Here is a 6,950-nt window from a genome sequence, read left to right as displayed (position 1 = left end):
TGTGTAGAAACTACTGATCCTGCAGTGACAGAAATCTTTCTCCAGAGCAAAAGAATCACAGTCTATGCTACTGAAGGAAAGCTTCAAACAGGCAGGCAGTTATGTCAACATATAGCTCCAAGTCCAGAGCATTCCATTCCAGGCTGAAGGTCACGCATGTCCAAATTTCACATATTCTCTCTGTAAAAGCTGTTGTATGTTAGCCTCTAAAAATGAATAGTCAATAACATCTACAGTCTAATTCCGAAGCTCCCGAAATTATCCAAATAATAGAATACTTAAAACGACTTGAGAAACTGATATTGCTGTTTTATTGATTAAAATGACAAATGGCTATTTAAACATATTATTTGTTATTATTCTTCTCACATGAATTAAAGCCATAGGATATTTTTAAGTTTCGAACTCTTCGTGTATTCATATCCCTCCATGTGGGGTGTTGGGAGGGTGAAGGGGAATTGAGGTGGTCATTAGTTAGTGCTCTTCACCAAATACTCCTTCCAGTATGGCTCTCCTTCCAGAAACATGGTAGGATTTGAATTTTCTGTTTCCATGCAGTTGTCTGTGGCATGACCTACCTTAGCAAATGAAATATGATAAACATTAGTCTGGGTATATGCATAAAGAGTTAATACACGATTCACCATGCTCTTGCTTTCCTCTGCCACTATAACTGGCAAGTTTCCAGATAGTACTACTCCCTCAGCCTGGGATCCAAGTGAGAATAACATGGACCAGAATCTCCAGTCAACTCATGATGTATATGTAACATGAGCAAAAAATGATCTGTTGTTTAAAGGTACTGAGATGTTGCTGTTGTATACTACAGAATAATCTACTTTGCCTGACTGGATATAGTGTGTATCATTTGTATAGTTGTGATGAAGATGTAGTAGAGGAAAAAGAAGAAAGTTTTGGTAGAATTTCACCATTATAAACTGAATCTAAATCAAAGCTGACTTTATTCTATTCATGAAAGGTGGATCCTGAATAAATAGCATATGGGGATGGAAGGGGAAAACAAGTAAGTTAGGCCAGCGTAAGAGGACAAGGCAAAGCTACCTATAATCATTCAACTTGGGTAGCCACTGCAACACCTAAATACTACCTGTACTAGAAAAGACTCATCATATAATTTTGTACAACCATAAGGGAACAAAAATCAAATTCTACATCTTGGTTAAAGATGACACATGGTAACACCACAAAGAAGCAGCAGCCCTCACAGATTTTATGGGGTGAGTCTAGAACACCAAGGATTACTTAGGGCCTATACGTCTTCCAGCTTCAATTGATTTTTACCAATTAGTAAGGATAAATTTTACTCTGTGGCCTCAAAACTGGCAAGAATAATTTCAGCCAAAGGCAATATTTTCACCACATGGTTAAAAATATACATATCGGTTTGGCAATTTCTTAACTGCATATGGGTACAACGCATTTTAAAATTTTGTGAATTTCAAAGGCTAATTTCTAAAACTTTGGAAGAAATTGTGAATTTAGAAAATTTCATCTTAATGTTAAAGGAAATTAATAGATTTAGTCTTGAAGAGTAATGAAGTAAATATCCAATATGTATTAATTTTAAAAAATAGGATAAACATATATATTACACAATATTTTAAATGATTCAACTATTTATATACATACAAAACCTTCTGCAAAGTATTTGCCTCCAGCAATAAGTGTACAATTTTTTTAATATAGTTTATTTTCTGAACATAAATTGCGTGTGAAAAAAAATCAGATTTCCTTAAAGAAGAAATAAAATAAATGCACTGTCAATAGTATTTTTTTTATAGTGGCGACATTGGTTAACAAAATCCAGTAAGTTTCAAACATACAATTCAACAGTAAATCACATGTATTTTGCATTGTATGTTCACTGCCCATAGTTAGATTTCTTTCTGTCATCATATATTTGACCCCTTTTACCCCATCTTCTCCCCTCCTCCTTGGTAACCACTAGTTTATTGTCCGTGTCCATGAGTCTCTATTTGTTTGTCATGTTTGTTCATTGCTTTTAGATTTATAACCACATATAAGTGATATTATGTGGTCTTCAACTTTTTCTGTCTGGCTTATTTCACTTAGCATGATTATCTCAAGGTCCATCCATGTTGTCACAAATGGCAGTATTTCATCTCTTATAGTTGAGTAATATTTCACTCTTCCAGAATAATTGAATGTGGGATGTACTGCTGATACAAGGGAAACAAAATGTAAGACTATGTCAAAAATTTATAAGCTAATTTGTAATTCATTCTAGAGTAACTACTAAAGCTTTAGAGGCAAGTTTTCTAAATTCACTTAGAAGCAATCTATGTCATGTAATTAACCAGCCCTATTACTCCTGTAGCATTTGTAGGAACTGTAGTTTGTCTGAATAGTGAAATATTTGGTTTGATTTAGATAGAATGATCCATGTTTACTTTTACACCCGTATGTGCTATATATAAAGGAACTTTGCCTCAACTGGAGTTGTTTCCTACACTGAATCTTGAGGCTAAAAAGCCCCTGAAACAAAAACAAATAGTTTTCCCCAGAATTTATAACCCTAATTCTTATAATCTTTTTCTATTTTCTAGCCCCAACTCTCACATTCCTTCAGCCTATAACTCTAATCTTGACATGATTTTATTCGAAATGTGGATAAGAAGAATAAAATACTTTATAGTAACAAAAGAATTAATGAGTCCTGAGTTTAATAGCAAAAATCTATTTTTCTACTGCTACAGAAACATATATAAGTATCATCTATAAAGATGTAATGTAAATTTTATTAATACATATTTAACATATGTTATTTATAATTGAATATTATGAATATTAAAATATGTTACATATTACATTAAATATATATCGATAACATATTAGATATATTAAACACATATTTAATATTAAAATGTAGTTTTTTTAACTGAAGAAAATGTTGTTTATTTTAACACTGTTTAGTTAAATATGCTCTAGGATGACTAAATAGACCTTAAATGATACATATAAAGAGAAAAGGAATTAAGAGAGGAAAAAAGAACTAACATTTATTGAACACTAAATATCTACCAAGAATTTTATATCTTTAATATTATCTAATCCTCTCATTTATACCATGAGGTAGATAATTAACTGTGTCTATTTTACAGATAATACTGAAAATCAATAATTTGTTCAAGGTCACCCAAAAGGCATGAATGCAGCTTTATTTGCCCCCAATGCAGTACTCTCTTTACATTATCATTATAGGTAAGTATGGGACTGTATTAACAAAAAGTTTATGGACATAAATTAAAGTTGAACTAAAATGTAATATTTAAGCATGATAGATCCCAATTAATCCAGGATAATGTTTGATCTATAGTAGGCATCCAATGAAATTCATTGAATATGTAGCTGGCTAATTGAGTTAAGAAACTTCGAATCCATATATTAATTTATATCTGTGAAAAAGTAAGCCTTTAATTTCAAATACGTATCTGAAGGTGTTTAAAAGATAAAAATATTATTGCCTTTGAGCCATAGCTAAAATAATATGAAAGGACTAGATAAATATTATAGTAAATGTGGGAGATTCTTTTTAAGTTTAAAGGACTGTGAGAATGAACATTCAAAATAGAGATGTTTAAAAAACAAGTTTGTCATTTTGACGAGATTTGAAATAGCTAAACATGGCATAGTATCAAATTAAAAAAATAAATTTTTCACTGTGTGTCCTAAACTAGTGCTCACTGGATAAATTATTATTGTAACATGTAGATCAATCCCAATCTAAGAATGAACATATAGAATCAACATTTTTGGTGCTGTTCACATAGTGAATAATTACCCATGAGTTTAGAAATGTTTTAGCTTTTGGGAGTTGCTGGATCTCTGTACTAGGATTCCTCATTACCAAGTTTAGGCATGTCTCATTTATATGTATATCAAATCATCACATTGTGTACCTTAAGCTTACGCAATGTTGTATGTCGATTATATCTCAATAAAACCACAGAAGGGAGAGAAAAAGTCTCACTTAACTAAATAGAATCTTCAATAAGCAATGACCCTGGATTCCATAGGATCGAGGAAAATTTACTCTAGGACAGAAAAAAGATTTTTATATATTATTAAGATTTACAGCATCAAATATTTTAAAATATTTTTCTTCAACTAATCAGAAAATGTCAATAACCAAGATATTCAATTCTATAGCCATTCTGATCAGTGAGTTTATTTGCAACAAGCTCAAATCTTTGCATTAAAATTTAACTTTGCCTATTCTATTGGTGTTTTTTTCCAGAATACCTATGCTGTACCTTAATCCATCACCAGATCAATTTTTAGGTATTCTTCTGAAAGCAGTGCTCAGTTAACAGAGACCATAGAAAATGCTCTTTTTTCTGTGTTCTGAAAAATCTATCAAAATCATAAAATCATCATTGTACATACAAAATGACATGAACATTTTTACAATGGATGTACCCTTTTCCTTTTTTTAGAAAAATTAATTTTCTGATATTCGGGTAGAGGAAGAGATGCCACCAATAAAGATTTTACTTTTGTAATTATGTTTAATATTTTTAATGAACTACATAGTAAAGGTAATGAACTTTCAGTTTGTTGAGCACATATCCAAATAGCCATAACAGTGCAGAAGATAAAAACTAAAATAGCTTTAGTAATTATCTAGTATTGCCAAATTTCAACAGGTTGGTACCGATAGAACAAGGCAAGAGTAATTTAGAATGAAAAATATACTAATATATTTCTCTTAAAAAAAATCTTCAAATACATCATTAATTCAGAAATCCCATGATCTGACAGTGATTAATAAATTTTTCCATAGAAAAGTCATGACTCAAGATCTTAGCCTAACCTTAAATAATGATAACAAATTCTACATCAAATGAATATTATCCCATTCTAAAAACAAAGTGTGGGGGGGTACAGAAAACGTAAATAGACACTTCCCCAAGAAGACATACAAATGGCCAACAGATATCTGGGAAGATGCTCAACTTCCTTAGCTATAAGGAAAATGCAAGTCAAAACCAGAATGAAATACCATCTCACACCTGTTAGAATAACCATTACCAACAAGACAAGTCAAAACAAGTATTGGAGAGGTTGTGGAGGAAAAGGAACTTCATACATGGCTGATGGAAATGTAAATTGGTATAGCCACTGGAAAACAGTATGGAGGTTTCTCAAAAATTTAATAATCTAGTTACCATATGACCCAGCAATCCCTCTTTTGGTATCTACCTGAAATTTGAAAATATTTATTTGTAAAGCTATATGTATCCCTATGTTCATTGCACCATTATTTACAGTGGCCAAGACATAGAAACAACCTAAATGTCCTTTGATGGACGATTAGATAAAGAAGATATGGTACATATACACAATGGATTACTACTTAGCCATAAGAAAAAATAAAATACTGCCATTTGCTACAACATGTATAGACCTTGAGAGTGTCATGCTAAGCGAAATAAATCAGACAGAAAAAACAAGAACCATATGATTTTACTCATATGTGGGATATAAAACAGAAGGCAACAAACAAATATAACTCAAACACAGACAACAATATGGTGGTTACCAGAGGGGAGATGGGGTCGGGGGAAATAGAAGAGAGTAAAGGGAGTCAAATATATAACAGAAGGAGACTTGACTTTAGGTGGTGAACACACAATGCAGTATACAGATGATGTATTATAGATTTGTATACTTCTGACTTAATCCTATTGGCCAATGTCACTCCAATAAATTTAATAATTTTTTTTTAAAAAACTAAAAGTGATCTTTGATTTTTCTTTTTTCATCCTACATATCACAAAGACCTTATGATTTTACTCCCTAAATATCTCTCCATTGCCATCACCTTCTCTATTCCATCTTCTCTCCATCTCCATCACCACTAATGTAGTAGTTCATCTTCCTTGACACTTACACCCCTGCTCTGCTAAAATAGACAACTAATTGGTTTATAAAAAGCTACTCTTGCCCATCCATAGTGATCCTTAGAAAATGATAATTTGATTACCATCTACCATGTATTCAATAGCCCCTTGTTTGAATTATATTACTTGCTTCCTATTGCATTTATAAAAAGGATAAACATTCTTGGCATAGCCTACCTAGGAGGATGATTACTTCTAAAGCTTTACCATACAATTCTAAAGTTATTAGTCTAAAAAAAAAATCAGGATTTCCTCACGAGACACAATCAAAGCAACTCTGAAACCATAAGGATCACAGGTACATTAAGTTCTCAAAACATAATATATTACTTTTTCCCTGGATCATTTCATCTAGCAGTGTATATTAAGCAATTACAACATATCTACTTAGTAAAAGACCTAACTAAGTAGAAACAGAGAGAAGGAGTAAGAAAGGCTGTAAAACTAACATAAAAACAGACACATAGATCAATGAAACAGAATAGAGATCCTAGAAATAAAATCACACTTATATGGTCATAAATCTAAGACAAAAGAGGCAAGACTATATGATGAGGGAAAGACAATAATGGTGTTGGGAAAACTGGACAGCTACATACAAAAAATGAAACTGGACCACTTTCTAAACCATACACAAAAATAAATTCAAAATGAATTAGACTTAAATAGTCTTAAAATCATAAAACTCTGAGATTAAAGAATATATAGTACACTTTTGACATCTGCCTTAATTTTTTTTCAATATGTCTTCCTCACAAGGACAATAAAAGCAAAACATAAACAAATGGGATTATATTTTGCACAGGGAAGGAAACTATCAACAAAATGAAAGACAACCCAAAGAATAAGAGAAGATATTAGCAAATGACATATTCACTAAGGGATTAATGTATACAATATATAAAGAGCTTACACAATATGACATCAAAATAAAAACCATCCAATTAAAAAATAGGCAGAGGATCTGAATAGACATTTTTCCAAAGAGGACATAGAAATGGTCAA

Source organism: Pteropus vampyrus, unplaced genomic scaffold (genome assembly GCF_000151845.1).
Source record: "Pteropus vampyrus isolate Shadow unplaced genomic scaffold, Pvam_2.0 Scaffold234, whole genome shotgun sequence".
In the NCBI taxonomy this organism is placed as follows: domain Eukaryota; kingdom Metazoa; phylum Chordata; class Mammalia; order Chiroptera; family Pteropodidae; genus Pteropus; species Pteropus vampyrus.
Note: the sequence above shows the minus strand (reverse complement) of the source record.